Source organism: Culex quinquefasciatus, chromosome 2 (genome assembly GCF_015732765.1).
Source record: "Culex quinquefasciatus strain JHB chromosome 2, VPISU_Cqui_1.0_pri_paternal, whole genome shotgun sequence".
Lineage (NCBI taxonomy): Eukaryota > Metazoa > Arthropoda > Insecta > Diptera > Culicidae > Culex > Culex quinquefasciatus.
This window is the reverse complement of record NC_051862.1, coordinates 205,260,136-205,278,956: the sequence shown is the minus strand read 5'-3', so window position 1 is coordinate 205,278,956 and position 18,821 is coordinate 205,260,136. Positions and strand designations below refer to the sequence as shown.

Sequence of the window (18,821 nt, the reverse complement as noted above, 5' to 3'; positions counted from 1 at the left end):
AAATATGTGTTAAATTGAACTCTTCCAATCAATATTTTACGTTTTATTAGAAAATAAAACAAAGCAAGAAATGTTTGTCTATGTGAACACAAACATTCTACTTTTGGAACCATTCAACAACTCCCACTTGCTCGGAACCACATGCCGTGTAGTGTAGGATATAAGACGGTATAGCAAACACATTCATTACCTTTTGTTCTGTCTCTAGCTGCGCTCATCTCTCTCTCTTTACTTTAGCATCGGGCGCTCTCTCTCTTGCTGTCTCTTTTAAAATATTTAAGACACTTGCTGTCCCGTTGCTTTTGCTGGAATCCCCAAAATCATTCCAATTTGCGGGGCCAAGAAATTGACATTTATACTCCTCTCCAGCGTTTTTGACGAAATGTCTTCTTCGAAAAGAAGTTTGCAGTATAGAGTTGGATTTGAACCCCATTAAAACTAATACAAATTACAAAACAGTACAAACCAAGTGAGAGAAGACCCTTCGTCATCGTCGACGACGATTCCACACTCAAACAAACAAGGAAGCATTAGCGACGCATGAATGAGAAAACGGAAAACGATACTCTTTAGGAGAACGTTCTTCCAGTGGATAAGTTTCATAATTTGATGAGCATTTGTTTGTTTGTGTGTGTGTGTGTGTGTGTGTGTCTGTTTGATGTGACAAATGCAGACACCAAAAATTAAGAAAAAAAAGCATTTGTAGACAGATTTGAAGACGATGGAAACAGGGAGAATAAAAATCTTATTTGAACAGTTATCTTTATATCTGCTGTACTAAACATTTATTTATGGACAGTCTGTTGTGACATAGTTAACAGAACATAAAGTAATCGAAATGAGATACACAATCAACGAAAGCAACTTTTTTGTGTGTTTGGAGGTTATGTTTACTACTTCCACAGTAAAAGCCTTTGAATTGCTTCCCACAAGTCATAAAATTGGCGCAAAATGTTTGGACGGAATGTGTTGAATGTTCTCCCCCACCAAAAACCCCCGACAAAATGCCGACAACATTCCTAGCCCAAATTATGAAAGCCAAAAGGAGGGGAAATTTATGGTTCATTTATTCTAAGTAGCAACCGTGGACCACTTTCTTCTTCCACAACATTTTTTTCTGTATTCGCAACAGCAATTCAGAAATTCACTGCGCGTATAACGAATGTGCTCTCACTTGTCACACACCCAGCAGCAGCGTCTTCGGTGGCAGCAGATAATTATCCACGGAAGAAGGGGACAGGAAATCCCGGGAAAAGTCACCACCACGCGGGAGGAAAAAGTCTCGGGGAAAAATCCAATAAATCAACGCCGCGCTATCACACAGGAAGGAAGGATACACCGAGCGTTCACTCGAGAGACAAATACATTATTGCGCACATGCGACGATGGAGACTTTCTTTTATTTTGTGATTTTTTTTTCCATTCCGAGGGAAACTTGGTGGGTGTTTCCATCGGGAAAGTGTTGTCTTGGTTGGAAAATGAAAACAATCTACCGTAAAACGGGGTGACTTTGATAGCCGGGGTGACTTTGATAGGTTTGCGATTTTTCCGCAAAATGAAGAGTACAATTAAAATACGTAAGGAATGGTTCAGAAACATACTGACCGTGGTAGAGAAGTGTTCAAAGTACCTCATGAAGAACTTTTCATAAATTTTTGAAAAGTTTATAAAGTTAGTTAACTATAGTTAAGAAAATGTGGATGAAAGTCATTATTTTAAACTTCTCAAAGTGTCATGATTTTCTCAATAAACATGATTTTTAATCGGAAAACGGAATGCATTTTCGGATTCTTTGGACAATTTTCTACTAGGAGAAGGTTAAATAAGTTTGTAAATAATAAATAATATGTGTTTTTGAGTCAACTTCGTTTTCGTTTTTGAAACACAATTAAAAAAAATCTCCAAATTTATAGGCAAATTCAGTTGAACAAATTTCATGTAAAATGTGAAAACTTGTGATTCGTGCTTCGAATTCAGTATAAAATGCAATATAAATCGATAATTTTATAAACAAAACAATTTTTACAAATTTCAGGCAAAATTCCGACTTTTTAACAATTTTACCCGAAATTTATATGTATTTTGTTAAAAAGCTTATAAACTTAGTTAACTTAATATAAACATTGATTTTTTTCTTACAAACTATATCAGCTACTTTAGTGATGGTACATTTAACGTACAAATAAGGTTTGAACATCTTAAATATGATTTTAACAAGAAAAACTATGACTATCAAAGTCACCCCGGAATTAAAACCAAGAATTTTTAACGTAACTATTTTTCTAAACACTATTGAAAAAACTTTTTTTCCAAAATAGTGCATGGACTTTGTGTGGCCTACCCCAGTACATGTTTTAAAAATAATAATCTTGAGAAAAACCTTACCTGTTGGAAAATATTCTAAAAACAAATTGAAATCCTATCAAAGTCACCCCGGTTTACGGTACCTTGCAGTTACTTTGTTACCTTTTGCTCTCTTTAACACAAGTTAATTATTCAATTGTAAAGAGTTATCAAAATCTGGCACAAATGACAACTTATTCAAAATGTTTTGCAGTATGACGATTTGGCAACCCTGCTATAAGATACCGATACTTAAGTATGAAACTTTTCAAACAACTAACAATCCAACCACAGAGAACAGTACTTACGCAAAATAACATAAATTCCATTAAGACCTGAACCAACCTAGAAAGAAAAGAATAATAAAAGTGTCATTAGATTCTTTTTAAGATAAACGTCAATAATAACACGAAAAGATTCAGCCTTAAAAGTTTTGCAGATTATGATCCCATTTTAAGTTAAAAAATTCAATTTATGTTAAAATCACTTAAAACACATTTTTGTTTAGAACTTTTTTTGTTTTAAACATTTCAAAAATTCTTGCAAAACATGTATTTTTCTTTCAGCGTGTGTTTGTTTTTTTGGTTTTATCTAATTTTACTACAAGTTTGTCTCTAAAGACCTTTTTATACAAAACAACAACTTTGAAATACAGAAATTATCAAATAAAGTGAACTTTATCATTTAATCTATCCTCAAATATTATTCTCAAGTGCAACTGGCTTCATGTACACAGGATAGCCATTGAAATTTCGCTTTGGATTCCCCGACTTTTTCCCAACCTTCCCGATTGTTCTACACTGTTTATAATAAAGTCAATAACCATTTGTTTTAATAAAAAAAAATGAAGTAAAAAGCCAAAGTTTCAACATTTGCATGAAAAAAAAGTGTTTTAAAATGCATTTTACACTAGTACAGTTGTTTAGCATTCATAAGTTTTCAAAAAATTTAAGATTTGACGAAAATAATTTTTTTATCGAAAAAAAAACTTTTTGCGATAATAAACATCGACAATTTTTGAATATTCAAAAAAAATGAATCAACCCAAACACGCTAAAAATGATTAAAAACGCAGGAGAATGCATTTTAAATTGATTTAAGCTGATTGCACTTAAATTCCCATTCAAATTTAGATTTTTTTTTTTTGCAAAAAAAATGTTTGCCCCCTGATTTTTCGGGCCAACATTGAAGGGGGGGGGGACAAAAACTTTAAATAAAATTTGTACCAGCCACTAAACTCAAATTTCAAGGTAACTTTTGAAAAAAAAACTTCGTGTTGTTATCCTAAAAAAATTGCTTCAGAAAAATTGTGGTTTAAATGAAAATTTACGATAATAACTCATAATATTTCAAATAATCATAAAAAAAAACTCTTGAAAAATATTTTTGTTAAGTAATGTTTATTAAGTTTCCTTTTTGTTTTTGCAGGTCAAATTTATTAAATTTGTTGAATAGCCAAATTTTAATTAATAGATATTTTTCGAAAATGGATAGCAAGCATTTGGCAAAAATGTTTTGTAAATATTGTTTAACATTTTAAGATATTTACTACAAAATGTGTTTGAATTTATATGCAACGTTAAATAAAACTTGACAGTTGTTCAAATTGAGTATTATTCAAGATGAGTTTTCAATAGCTTTGTATTTTTAAGTTTACTATTACTTTTTTTTCAATATTATTCAATATTGTCAATATTTATTATTATTTTCAAATAATATAAAATAGTACGTAAGGCCATTGCAAATATTTTAAAATAAACTCTGAAAAATATGTGCAATGGCCTAACATTTTAAACCAGTACAAAAAAAGGTTCAAGAACTTAAAAATGATCTGTTTTGGGTTTTCTCGACATTTTAAGAATAATAAAAAAAATCCTTTTGAAGAAGAATAATAATGAAAAAACATTTTCGCAGCATTTGGCAAATTTCAACCATTTTCCAACTTCATCTCCTTGGATGGCTGCTGATAAGATAACATGTCTACACAGTTTCATTGATATCCAAGAAAGTTTAATTAAAAGTACATGAACATTATTTTCTTTTAGCTGGAATTGGTCAAGTGGTTTAAATTAAAATTATTTTAAAATTTTAGAAAAGTTGTATATGTATTGGTCAAAACTATCAAGAGATCAAATAGTTACAAAATCCACTGAAATATTGAAATTTGGTCATTGAAATTTAAAATCAGGACTAACATTTCAAAAAGGTGTAATATTGATATGATCCTTTTGGAATATCAGTCTTTACTAAAAAATTTGCAAAGAAAAAATTTGAAAATTCTGCCATCACTTTCTGAGATATCGAGATACATTTTCAAATTGAGTGCTGCTGGTTGAATGATACTGAGCAAACATTAATTTTATTGTTCCCCGTTCCGATACAATATAAGGAACGAATTGTAAAAATGTTTTGTAGACGAATTTACAGCAAATTTTCTCAACAATTTGAAAAAAAATCGGAAATGAGCATTGAGCACGCTTGAACTAATTTTGAAATTGATGATTTTTTTCATAAATATGTAAAAAATACAATTCTAGAGTTTTTTTTTAAAAAAAAAGGTCCTATAAGCTATTGTGTTTCATATGTTAATAGAACCTTTTAAACAAAAACTACAGAATAATGTGTAAAATTGTGCAATGTTGTAAAGAATTTCAAATCCTTCGGGATGAACGATTTAAAATAGTTTGGTTTAACCTGTTTAATTTCGTCATGACCGTAATAATTTCGTGATACGTTGAAATATGCAGTTTTCATGTCTGTTTGCTAGTGATTTGGTTCTCCATTCGTGAGAATGATTCGTGTGTAGAAATTTAGATTTGCAAAACTGGTACAACTCCCAGCAAGAATTCATAAAAATACAAATTAATTTCCTCAGCTAAATACTGACTTCAAAATGTTTCCCCCCTTTCCCCAAGCTTCGTTCAATGTGTCGATTTGCCGGAAGTGAACTTCTTTCCAAAAATGGCTCCAACTTTGTACCAAAACACTTGCCAGGCTCTCTGCTTGGATTACGGCGGTCCTCGTCGATTCGGTGCCACCGAAACTAAAGCCCAGCGGAAGAAAGCCGGTGGTGGTGACGATGGAAATAATCGGCCCTTCTCTACCGTACAGTGCTGCCGTTGTTTCAGCGTGTGTGTGTGCTTATAGTGTGATGAAGCCCCGGGTTCCCGATATGGGACGACCCAAAGAGGAGTTCTTGGAGGTCGAGGAGGAGGGTAGGGTGTGTGTGTGTGTGTAATATATTTTCTTTGTTATTTAAATGAAAACATGTTTTCTTCGAGGATTTATGAGTGTGAACCGGGAAGATGGTAAACCCCGAAACAAGTCAAAGTAATACAGAGTATGCAGGGCATGTGGCCCGGGTGTTTTCCAGGCCCGACCAGGGGCCCCTTTTTGCAAAAGTAGTCGTCGTCGTCGTCGTCGCCATCGGTTCCACAAAGTTGAGGAGTTGTGTGTGCGATGCTACCGAGTCGATGTCGTCGAGCAGAGTTGGAAGGGGATAGCTTGGAGCTTTCGTCGTCGTCGTCGATGAAGAAACGTTGGTGGACGGAGAAAGAGCGCTTCGTAGCGCACAGGAAAGGAGAACTCCGAGTTCAAACCAACAAGGCTCTTGATGTGCAAACGCCGCAACAACCTCCTTCTCCCCCGTCCTGCGCTGAAAGGTAGTATAGGGAATCGGCAATACCAAACGGCGCGGCTACGACGGCAACAGATCTCTCGTCAGCCCAAGTTTGGTGTTCAGGGCGAGGACGATGGCAGTGGAAAATTAATCGATTTTTTAGGGAGCTTCACCGCACACACCACCTCGTCGTCGCTGATGATTGCCAGAGAGGACCTGCGGCGGGTTTTGTCGTGCCAACCAACAACAACAACAACGACGACGACGACGACGATGAAGAATTGTGAGGACCAATTTGGCCCCGATATCTTGGTTGGAGCAGCCCAGCCGTCCAGATCGATACGTGACGAGCGTAAATTTAATTTATTACTTGCTAATTTTACGGGGACACGGAGTCTTATCCGGACACGGAGGGGGTCGAGAGCTACATCGAAATGACATTTGCTTGCTGGAACATTTGGAATCGAAAATCGTACTCCAGTTCCAGGCTCCATAGTAGATATGCATAATTAAAAGAGGCTTTGTGATGCTGCTGCTGCTGCTACTGTAGAATTGATGCTGTTGGCATTGCTGCTGCATTTGTCCGCTGGATATTTGAACGCATGGACTCCATGGCTCGAAATGTCCTCCTCTTCGCGATTTCTGTATTCGTGCACGAGGACGTCCATGGATGCACTGTTGCGATGACCTCGGAAGAGAACAGTGTTGCCAGAAATAACAAACCATAAAAAATACTCCTTCGAGCCGGATTTGAACCAGCGACCTATGGATTACTGCTCGAAACCTCTCAAACTCTACAGTCCACCGCTCTACCAACTGAGCTATCGAAAGGTCTTAAAACCAATAAATTAAACGCGCCCCAAGTCGAACCGCTGGTCTTGTTTCGCGCCGATTAAAAAGTTAACTAAAAACAGCTGACTAGGGGAAGGCACAAAACGAAAACAAGTTTCACAACCAGCGTCATTCCATGATAACCTTGCAAGTTGGAAATGTTGCCGCGCGAACAAAAATGAATCATTACGTGCAGTGCAGCATTACTCAACGCAACCTGCCTTCGATAGCTCAGTTGGTAGAGCGGTGGACTGTAGTTTCGGGTGCCAATTTGGGCATCAACAGTAGTTATCCATAGGTCGCTGGTTCAAATCCGGCTCGAAGGAGCGACAGAATTTTTTTTATTGTTAGTTGTCCACGCCTTGTACAAAATATTTTATTTGTAAAAACAAAAAAAATCCACAAGGTGGAAAGGGAAGGACCTGGAACTAACCGAAAACGAATCTAAAATTGTGATTTATTATCATTATTTATAATTTATCACGACACGCTTTTAAAAATTGTGATTGTGATTGGAGAAAATTCTCCATACAAACTTTGGAGTAAAACCCATAATAAACTCGGTCCTGTCGAAATATTTTTGAAAAATTCTACGTGCACGTGTTTCTGGGGACCCCAAACTACACCCAACTGGCAGTCGCATGATTGTGATGCATGGCGGCATGAAAGTATATCAGAATCTGCATGAAATCTGTCCTCATGCATTTTTTGCGATGTAGGAGTATGACATTTTTGCCCGTTACCGACAATTATCGACATTACCGACGGCTTTTTGGTTGTATTTCACAAAAAAACACTTAGCAGAACGAGGATTGAACCACCAACTTCTTGGTTATTGATCCGACACGCTACCACCGCGCCATGGACGCTTGATGAAAAGTGAGTGAAAGAGCACCAACATATGCTCCTCTTTGGAGTGTTGCTCAGGGACGGGCCAGCTTTATATGTGTTGGTGAGAACTGCAGATCGCTGAAATGTTTACACGCGGGCAAAAATGATCTACGGGCTTGCTGCAAAAAATGTTATAAAATATGACATTTTCTGCAGCAAATCCAATGTTGCAGATTTTGAGATATATTTTTCCTTTGGGTGTACATGCTTCACTTCGAGTTGAGCCTGCGCAGAAATGTTGTTACTGGGTTTTATTCAATAACACGATTTTTCTTTCGAATGTTCATGAGATATCCAAAAACGGCCCTCGAATTCGTAGGCAGGGACCAAAATTACCTCTTAGGAAAAAGTTTGACACAAATCGAGGTAACCCCTAATACCCCTATCAATGCTTGAAAGGGATCTGTCACTTAATGGGACTGCTCGATATTTGAGAGAACTTTCTGTCAGTGATTATTTCCGAAAACGAAATTTGATCGCTGACACAAAGCGCCAATCATAATCGTCATTGCTTGGCGACGGCCGGTGAACGTAAACACAAAGACGAAACGAACGAAAAATGAGCACTACTCAAGCAGCCCGAACGAGACAACGTGCACTTTCTCTTTCTCTCGTTATTGTCTCTATCTTCCTTGTGTTTGATGCGTGGTGACAGAAGTCATTTGAATGCGATCATGGGAGAAATGATCGGAGTCTCGGTAGAATGTCACCGTCACCGTTCTTCTCTAAGCGAATGTATTTCTAGAGGGAGCTCAATGACTTTAAAAAATATTTGCAACGGCTTGACTACATTCTTTTAAATATGCGCATATTTTTGAAAAATAATAGTGTTTATTTCTTCAAATTAATTTTTTTTAAAGGAGAGAAGTTCGTGAAAGTATGAATAAAAAAAATAATAAATTACTGTATTTTGCTCATGATTGAGAGAGCTATTGAATTTGCTGGAATATGAAGTTTTTTTTGTATTTATTTTACATGAAAAGTTCTTTGAAAAGTAAGCTTTGTTTCGTTCATTTTTTGTATCCGTTAAAACCAAAAGAAATTCTTGATTTGCTTTTTTATGACTTGTTGAGTGTTGGTTTTAATAAGTTTTTGCAATCTTTCAACATGAATAGTTCTTTGATATTTTTGTTTTTTCAGAAGAACACGATTTTTAGAGGTCAAATTTAAACAATGATTTTCTTTCCATGAAACATGATTAGTACTAAGCTATGGGGTTTTTTTTTTCAAAAGTATTTCTGTGAATATTTTGTACAAATAAATTAGTTAAGTTTTTGTAAATGATTAAATTCTTTCAAACAAAAACTTATTGTTAAAAATCATTGAAACAAATTTTACATTCTTATAACTATTAATAGTTGATATCAGTCAGTGTTAGTATTCTCGCGTTCTCATGAGAAAAAATCCTCTCTCTCGAGTTCTCGCCGTGAGTCCCAAGCCGATTGCTCCTGCTCTCCTACGCTCGTGAACGGGCAAGCTCGCGCAAGAACAAGCGAGAGCGCGAGCAAAAGGCAAGTGCGAGCAAGGAGAGGAAAGAAATAAGAGTTCTCTCTCTCGCTCGTGAGCCAGCAAAGCTTTCCTTCTTCTCGCTCGAATTCCAACAATGATTTCAGTATTTTTTCAAGAGATTCAAAAATGTGAAAAGAGCAATTAAGCTTGTTTTAGATAATGTTTAGACAATCAAACAAAATGTATACGTATGTTCAGTATGCCTTTTTCACTCTTGTTAGGGAGGGTTAAATCTTCCAATAAAATCCAAAATAATGCTGATGTTTGTTCATTGATTCCAATTATTTGAGTTCAAATTTTTTTTTTTTTAATCAACAATTTTAATTCTTAAAACATGCCAAGCTTAAAAAATTTCCCAGAAAATTAGGAAGCAAAAAAAAATTATAACAAAATTTTTTTTTCTAAATTGATAGTAAATTATTCAGATGATTTACATATAACGGTTAACGGTTATTATTTTTTTAAAGGTGCACATCAACCAGAACTTTTGCACCCAGATTTTTGTTCCAGACATTTTAGTATCTTCAAAACTACGGGTACTATTGAAATACTTTTTAATTTACAACAAAGTTTGACTATTCTTACAATCACGTTGTTGCAGGATTGGGTCCGTAGGTTTTGCATTTTTTATAGCAGCATTTTGTGCTATTTATTAATAAATGTTTTTAAAGCGACCAGGCCTACCGCGTTGCATTAACCACATATACAGATTCTGTGAACGGACCGCATTTAACAGAATCAACAGAAGAGAAAGGAAACGTGGACATATCGTACCAAATGCTCCGGATCAGTTAGGTATGGTGTGTTAGTGAAATTTGAAAATTTAGCTTATTTTTTTTTTGCATGAAAAACAAAATAAGTACAAGAATGGGTTTGAAGAAGATAATTTCAAAACTCGTTGAAGTGCCACCCGGGCTACAGTGCTATGGAGTTGGCCTACATCAACAAAATAGGAATAATTGGTCACTTATTGCATCAAGCTCACCGGTAATTTTCCATGTTTCGGAGTTTAGTTGTTGCTTTACTTGCCACAAAATTACATTTTTTCTTCAGAGTTAAACATGGCAACCCTTCCCGATGCCCGTGTGTTCCATAAAGCGAACGCATTTGTTAACCTGTATTCGTCCGCACACCAGTGACATGTCACCGAAGTACCTCTTCACTCCTGGAATCACCCCCTAGTCCAACACAACCCTCATCATAACTGGGATAGGACCAGCACCATTTAATGCATACATCCGCGCTACGTAGCAGGCCCACCAAACCTACCAGTGGAAATGGAACAAAACTCCGACGCACGACCAGAAAAAGGATCCACTTCCACGTGGCCGCGTCCAACGGGGGGGTTGACCACCTTCCCAAATGACTCGCGTGCGCATTTCGTCGCTGATTTCGAAACAAAAACCCCCCAGCTCGTCCTCATCGATGTCCATCGCAATCACGCTGGGTGCTGGTGCTGGGTGACATTTTTCCCCGGCATATATCTGGTTGCGGGGTGGACAAACAAATCCAATAACTGCGAGCGAGAGACAGACAGTGTGTGTTGCGGAGAGTGTGGGAGCAGCTTCCATAATTTTTCGGACCGACAACGGAACTGATTGGTTCCGGGGAAGGACGACCAACCTTTTTTCGGCATTGTGTACGAGAGTCCGCAAAGTAATATGAAATTACAGGGTGAACGGACACCATAATGGTATGCATCGGCAGGTTCCGGAGTAGCCAAGTGGGTTCGACCAGTGCAGTTTGTGTCTAATGATAATTACGAACACAATGAATTGCGTGTACGAGACACCAGGTATTCCCCTGGGCATCCCCGGCTGAGACTTTTATTTTTTGAACAGAATTATTTATTAGTACACGAGCAAACATCCGATACGCTATATTTCCGGACCCGTATCTTGCGCGCAGCTGACAGAATACGGCCCGACGACGGTGCAGGTCCCGCAAACAAAGGACAGTTTGATTTACCGGATGCTTCGATCTCCACGCTGGTGCACTTTTCACACGTGACATTTTTATATGTGGGCTGCCACCGACGACGACCAGGACCAGGACCCCCTCTCTCGTTAGGGCCTAGGACATCGTTTGTGCATTCTGCATTTTGTCTAATGCATCCATGAATCCTTGTCCATAGGTCCACGCCGTCTGACGACAATATCCAATCCACCGACAGTAGCTTTGTTCGATGACCTGTGTGTAGGCTTGACAATATTGGGCCTTGATGGAAAATCGAATCGATTGCGCTGTGGACAAACGAACCGTCCGGGTACAAGATGATTTCTCGACCTGCAGCAGCTGCAGCCGGCCATTTCAGGCGATGCAAATTTTATTTTTCAATTCTGACAGAGGCCGGATGCAAAACCCAATTTGTTCCCAGCTGATCCCCGGCAAGAAATTTGAATTTTATTGATTTTTCCCGGACATCATCAGCCTGACATTCATTTATTGCGGCTGCCCTATACCTCTTTCAGCGAGCTTTGTGCAGTAAATTAACTACCCGGCTAAGGCAAGAATTGAAAGAAGAACTTCGTGAAGGTCCCGCCGCACCTATCCATCAACCAAATCCGACCCTGGCGACGACTGATCTTCTCGCGCGATTTCTGGACCCGCAGCAAAAAAACAGCCGGCAGAAGGCGAAACCAACGCCAACCAACATTGAACGTCAGAGCCAGGAATCCACGGACAGCTCAGCGCATGTATTACGCGAAAGATATATAATTTTCTCATATTTTTCTGAGACTGACACAAAAGCGAAATGAATTAAAAAGGAAGGTTTGCTGCTGGAGCGAACGACTCGATGTACACAGAACCCCGCGAAGGTAATGGGGCGAGTTGGTGGATTGGGAAGGGACGCCCGGCCAATCTCCCGCTCTTGGGGAGCGCGGGGTCACACACTGGACGGCACGGGCACGGGTTAAAACATAAGCTGGAATGGAAACGACGATGATGATGATGGTTCTCGGGAATGGAAGCTTTTCTATGCTCTATAAATTTTACAGCGAATTAAACGTGATTTTGTTTGGACTGCTCTGCATACTGATGAGAGTTTGAGCGAAGGGTGAACTGTTGGGCGTTTGGGATGATGTTGTTTTAATTTTCGTGTTGCAACGTTATTATACCTACAAGTGGACTTTAAGGAAATTGTACAGTACCGGTTAATCGATAAGATGTTCAGCAAAGTCGTCAGAAGAAAACAACTAAATTTAACAAAAAGCAGTTCTGTACAGAGTTGACTGACCTCATGTAATTTTATAATTATTAATCGAATACTTGTCTCACGTTAAAAGTTGACCCTTTCAAACCATTCAATCCAAATTGCTCCAGTAATCATAAAGCTTTAAAAATCAAATTAAATTATTTTTTTGTATAAATCTCAAGAAAAAAAATTTCTTGCAAGAAATCGTCGCATAATTTTTCCATAGAGTATGCCCAAAAATTGCCGACCAAACCTTAATTTCTATTTATCACTCAATATAGTTTTGAAGGAAGCGTTCCGAGCTCAGAAAAATATTTTGCAATCATATTGATAAGTTACCCAGATTATGACAATGTATTAAAACCAAAATTTAAAAGATGTACTAACATTCCATGCGGGACAATACTTTTATTCCATAATGATGATAAATAAATCAACAAATAATTAAAATTGGCAATAAGTGTAGTTTAGGCAAACAACTACGTTTGGACAAACTAAGTTTGGAAAACAAATTCACTCAGTTATGATTTTTTTAAATCACGCGTCATTTTACTAAAGGGTTTGTAAAATGTGTCAAAAATTAATCAATCGTAAAATTATCTGATATCTTCTAAACAAATATTTTCAAAATAAAAAAAACAAGACAAAAATTAAAAAAAAGCTTTTTGCTTAGCCTTTTTCTCAACATATTTTATTAAAAGGCCGTTGCAAATATTTTCCAATGTTAAGTTTAGTTTATCTAAGCCACAATAACAAAAATTCAGAGATATTTTTGTGGTTCAAATCTATACTTAGATTTTCCTCAGTGTATAAATAATCAAATTTGGACTGTGTTTTGATAGGCAAAAAACGAAAGATTAATTATCAGTTAATTTTTGAAGCTTTATTTAAAAAGTATTTTCATCTATTGCGAAATCCATTGTTAGAATAACAATCTATATCAAAATGAACTATTGTATACATTATTTTAAACATCAAATTCGATTTCAGCGACTAAATATTAGTCATTTTGGAAGGGTTGATTGCATTTTCTCAATGTTTCATTACCGTGTTCAAAATAAGTATTTTATAACTCTTTTTGCAATTTTAACAATTTTATAAGAGTTCCTGAGCAATTCTTCCCACTTTTTCTGGTTTGGGGTCCCAAAACATTTATTTTTTTAACTTGCTAATTTATAAAAAAAAATCAAAAGCAATGTTGTTTTTTTTATAAACAACTTATGTTTCAGTTATTTGATTAAAAGTTAACATCTGTAACCAACATTTTTTTTCATTCACTTGAAACCTGAACTATTAGGGCACAAACCTGCATGAGCAAAACAAATTCAATTTTGCATATATTTTTCCTGTAATTTCATTTAGTTAAAACTGTTTATTTTATCAAAAACAATCAAACTGTTATATTGTTATATTATTATAAAATGTAAGTAAGGTTGTAATTTCTAGGTATTTTCCCCATATTAAAAATTAAAGATAATTTAAAAAATAAATAAATGTTTTTGATTTGCAACTAATGATGCTTTAACACTATTTTTTAGCAATAATAGTTTGATTTTTTTTTTTTGAGGATATCAGTTAAATGAGTCTAGACTATATTTCAAAGCTGCACACTTAGATTTTTTTATCGAAATCGGTAGTTGAAATTCGGTGAAGTTCAGATCCATTTGTCAAAATGAACTTAATTTGACCGAATATAGGTTGTACGATGAACAATAATGAACTTAATTACCGAATTTCCGTAAGTTTTCACAAAATTAGGTAATTTTCAGTAAAATTTACCGAATTCGGTAAAAAAAATATTAGTGTGTGAAAAGAACACCAAAACTCTATTAGGTTACTTATTATCTTTGCACCTTTGCATGGCAATATCTCAGCAACTAAGGGTCGTACAAACTAAGTTCAAAAAAGCAAAATACGGAGATTTTTTTCAGCTTTTCATAAATATTTTTTTTTTCAAAAGTGGTCAAACATGGACACTAATTAAAAAAAAATGAAAAACTTCGACTATTTTCAAAAAAGTTAAAAAGGCTTTAACTTGAAAGCGGTGCACTTATTCAAAATTTCACTAGAATACTTTTTGATTGCGAATTTCATTTTACATCGAAAAATGAAGTTGAAAAATTTTTGCGACCAATATTTCGATTTTTTGAAAAATCAGTATTGATTACAAAAAATCATAACTCGGGCAAAGATTCTTTGCACAACCTGGAAAATTCTGAAAAGTTGGCCTCTAAAACATATCAAAAAATGAAAAAAAAAAATTAAAATAATGTTTTTTGCAAATCAAGTTTTAGTGACAAAAAGCAAAAAAAAATCAGCAAAAATTTTTTTACTGTGTATCATTTTTTTCCAGTGTAGTCCGTATCCATACCTACAGCTTTGTCGACAAATTCCTTCAAAAGATACAGAATTTTCATACATTTTTTTTTGTATGGACAGCTGCCAAATTTGTACGGCAAATTATATGGACAAACTAATGATGCAAAATGGCTTCTTTGGGCATACCGAAGGCACCAAAAAAGTTTCATTCGGATTAAAAAATACAAAAAATTAGAATGACCGAAATCTGAGAGAACTAATAAATTTAATTGAATTCAACATTTCGACGCTGTCGTACTATCTTGTCGTACGTCGCTTTTTGACGTTCCGAGAAAAACACGTTTTAATGTTTGACCTTGAATAAACAAAAACGAGAGCACGCAATGTAAACAATAACAAGCACGTTTTGTTTGGTTGACCATTATGTGCATTGCCCCGAAGTTTGGTTGAATTTGGTTGCCGGAGTTTCAAAATATAAATGAAAATGTTTACGGTAGTCGAGCTCGTACCTGTGTCAAACGCGTTCTGACCTGAAATCCCTTTGGTAAATTGCCATACTTACATTAATTTTCAAGCTGTGTCAAGATAGCACGACAAGATTGAAACTTCTTTCATATGAAAAGTGAAAAAAATGCAGGGAGTTTTTACGTTTTTTTTTTTTTTGAATATCTCAGGATTGAAATCGAATTTTGGGGATCTGCGATGGTCAAAAATGAGGCATTGTGAACTGCACAAAATGGCGTTCCTGACAATTTGGCCCAGAATGCACGTACGACAAGTTAGCACGACGGAGACGATTTATTTTTTCTAGAATATGTAAAAAAGTGTAGTCTGAAGTCTCATATTTCATGTAATAAAAAAAAATGCAAAAGGTTTGCCGTAATCTGAGCACTTTTTTTGTTGAAACACCCTATTATACATAGGGGAACAGAATCTAATTCCAGCGTGCCTCTAATGTTGCCATATCAGCACTTTGACATTCAATTGCAGCTCATTAAAAGCGATTTCAACTGAAATCGAGTGATAAATAGCTCAATAAGAAGTGAGCAAACAAGTTTCTATCAAAAGTTTTGCAAAATCAGTTTTTGAAAATCAGCAAATTGGATGGAGTTAGGAGCGAGAATTTCCCCTACTAAGCTGACAGAGTTCTGTAAAATTTTCCCGATTTTTCAACTTCTGAGCGATTGGCAAACATAAACCTACTGATTTCGATAAATTTAATTGAAATGGTTTACCGATTCGATAAAAAAGATTAGAAGATTAGTGGATAACTTGCCCATCCCTTCCTAATGCTCTTAAAATCCGTTCAATCACAGTCCTCTCAACACCCTTAATCCATCCGATTAAAATCACCTCTAGTTGCTGCGATTTACAAAGCTAGCAACACAACCATTGTCGACCTCGGTCGCGATTCCTCGAAATCCGCGAGTTACTGCTTCCTGAACCAAATTTCAGCGCCGCTTCCCTTCTTCTCACCGTCATTTCAATGCAAACTAGTAGCCAAAGTGTGTGTGTGTTTGTGTCCGTTTCCTTGCTTTTTGAGCGAGATTTTAATACACACAAAAGCAGCAATATTAAGGTGAAAAGACAAGACACCGAATCACCACGACGGTCGTCGTCATCAGGCCGCGAGAGATCCAACTTTGGTTCGTCTCTGCTCGGTGCGCGCAAAAAAAAGGTGAAGCCATCATCAGCAGATCAGAGAGAGAGAGAGAAGGAAGGGGGGGTGTTGGTTCGGGGTTTGGCCCGAAGAGTATAGTGCCAAAGCAGTTCAGTTCAGCAGGCGAGCAAGCAATATCGGCTTCAACTTTAGCAAGCAAAACACATACACACACACACACATGCGACGGGAGGGAAAATTGGAAAACGAGAATAATGAAGGTACACGGGACGAGGCGAAAAAAAAACAGTTGAAAAAAAGGTTGAAAAAAAACGAAATAAAATAAAATAACGCCGCCCCGCGCGAGTTTCTGTGTTTTTCTGGGATGGATTTGTACTGCTTCAGCAGAAGGAAGTGGGAGAGGGGGAAGGGGGGTCAGGTGGACTTCCAGAGCTGTGAGTAGGGGAGGAGGGGAGGGTGAAGGGGGGCCTTTAGTCCGGTGAATGTTTTATTGTGGTGATTGGGAGTGTGTGTGTGCTGTAAAAGCTCGAGAAATAAACGGTTGAAGGGAGAGATAGAGCAGTGGCGAAGCGGTCGAGAGACAGGTCGTCGAGGGAGAGAGAGAAAAACTGTGGTGGCGGGAGATAGAGGCTCGGTTCGGTCGGTCGATTGGATGTGGATTGTGGGGTGGAGGCACGGTGGCTTGGCTGGGAGGAAGAGGAGTAGTGCGACGGGAGTAACTTTGGCCAAGAAGGGTGTTCTCCGCTGTCGCGATGTGCTGAGCGAGGGGTGAGAAGATGTATCAATATCAATAGTTATATTTTTAATTTATTTCAAATTGAAGGCAAATGTAAAAAAATGGTTTCGATCAACCGCATTTTTTCTTTATTTTGGTGAACTTTTTGAAAACTTTTGATTGTAAACCAATTGTACTGGTGTTTAAGCATTTTACTGCACAATTTTAATTTTAAACATCTGAATTTATTGTTATGCTTTCGAATCTGAAAACGAAAGAAAATAAGTTTTCAAATAAATAAGATGAAAATTAAAAATAGTGTTTTTCTGCAAATCAAATTTTAATGACAAAAAGTTAAATAAAAAATCACCAAAATTTTTTTTACCGTGTATATATTTTTTTAAGTGTAGTCCTTATCCATACCTACAACTTTGCCGAAGACACCAAATCGATCAAAAAATTCCTTCAAAAGATACAGATTTTTTAATTTTCATATATCATTTTTGTATGGACAGCTGCCAAATTTGTATGGAAAATTATATGGACAAACTAATGATGCAAAATAGCTTCTTTGGGTATACCAAAGGCACCAAAAAAGTTTCAGCCGGATTAAAAATTACAAAAATTAAAATGAAGAAAAAAAACCGATTTCGTAGAGAACTGCTCTTATCCATCCACCTTCAATCATTACCTTTTGCCTATTTAGTTTTGGCATGTTTTTACAGCCACTTTTTAATTTTATTTTTATTTTCAAATTTCCATTTTCTGCTATAAAAAAGACAAAAACTGTCATTTAGAGTCTGATACATAACAAAAATTAACTTTTTTTACAAAACATGCAGGAAAGTTAAAAACAGAGCCGAAGTTGACCCAGGAAAATATTTCATTTTTTTTTTACTGGCAAAATAACATAAAACAAGTCAAACTTCCTACACTACATTTTTCTTGAATTTTTGATTTTTTTGGATTTTATATGAGTTCTTTTTGCCTTCCTCACCTCACTGAGGCAAGGCTATAAAATCACTCAAAAATTGAACTTTTTAAATAAGCCTCCCAGATATACCTTTACGTATACATATCGACTCAGAATCAAATTCTGAGCAAATGTCTGTGCGTGTGGATGGACGTAGAATTTTTTTTTCTCACTCACTTTTCTCGGAACTGGCTCGACCGATTTTGTCCGGATCTATGTTTTTGGATTTGCCTTCAGGTTCTTTAAGTCTTTTTTAAATTTCATCCGGCTTGGTGCAGTACTTTAAAAGATATGTTCGAAAAACTGTTTTGGTTGATACTAAAAAGGGTCATTATTTACATAATTTGAAAGCTCCGGCGGATAGCTGTCGGAACTTTACGCTCAGTGCACGCACACAAACACTGCAGTGCTTTCAAATGGTTCATTAAATTTATCATACCTAGATGGCAGCACTCAGATGTATAGTGTCTTTACTAAGTAAGCGTTAGCCAAAGCTTTCGTAGTGTGTGGTTGCAAGGCTTTTAGGAGGAAGGCAGCAACCACCTTCCGGTGGATTAAGTAACGTTTTTTTTAATACTCTAGAAATTTTTGAATACATACATTGTTTGCTTTAGCATTTTTTAACCAAGGCACATTGAAGCTTTTTACATATTCCAGAGTTGCCTAAAATCCCATTTTCGAATTCTAGAAACTTTCCAGAACCCCATTTCATCACAAAAAAATGGATGCAAATAAAAAAAGTTTATATTAACTACTGTGTAATGCCTAAAATAATAACAATTTAAACTTAACAATATATTTAGA

General features: G+C 36.3%; 1 protein-coding gene and 2 non-coding genes across 3 annotated transcripts in view; 1 reads left to right on the top strand and 2 right to left on the bottom strand.

Annotated features, from left to right (window-relative positions):
- The window catches only part of LOC6045430, a 118,924-nt gene that overhangs the window by 90,851 nt on the left and 9,252 nt on the right, over positions 1-18,821 (bottom strand). The gene's annotated exons all lie outside the window — the stretch shown is intronic.
- Trnay-gua lies at positions 6,698-6,793 on the bottom strand. The gene is made up of 2 exons: positions 6,757-6,793; positions 6,698-6,733 (listed from the first exon to the last, which is right to left on the bottom strand). It is a non-coding gene; the product is annotated as a tRNA-Tyr (tRNA).
- On the top strand, positions 7,014-7,119 carry Trnay-gua. Its single transcript has 2 exons — positions 7,014-7,050; positions 7,084-7,119. It is a non-coding gene; the product is annotated as a tRNA-Tyr (tRNA).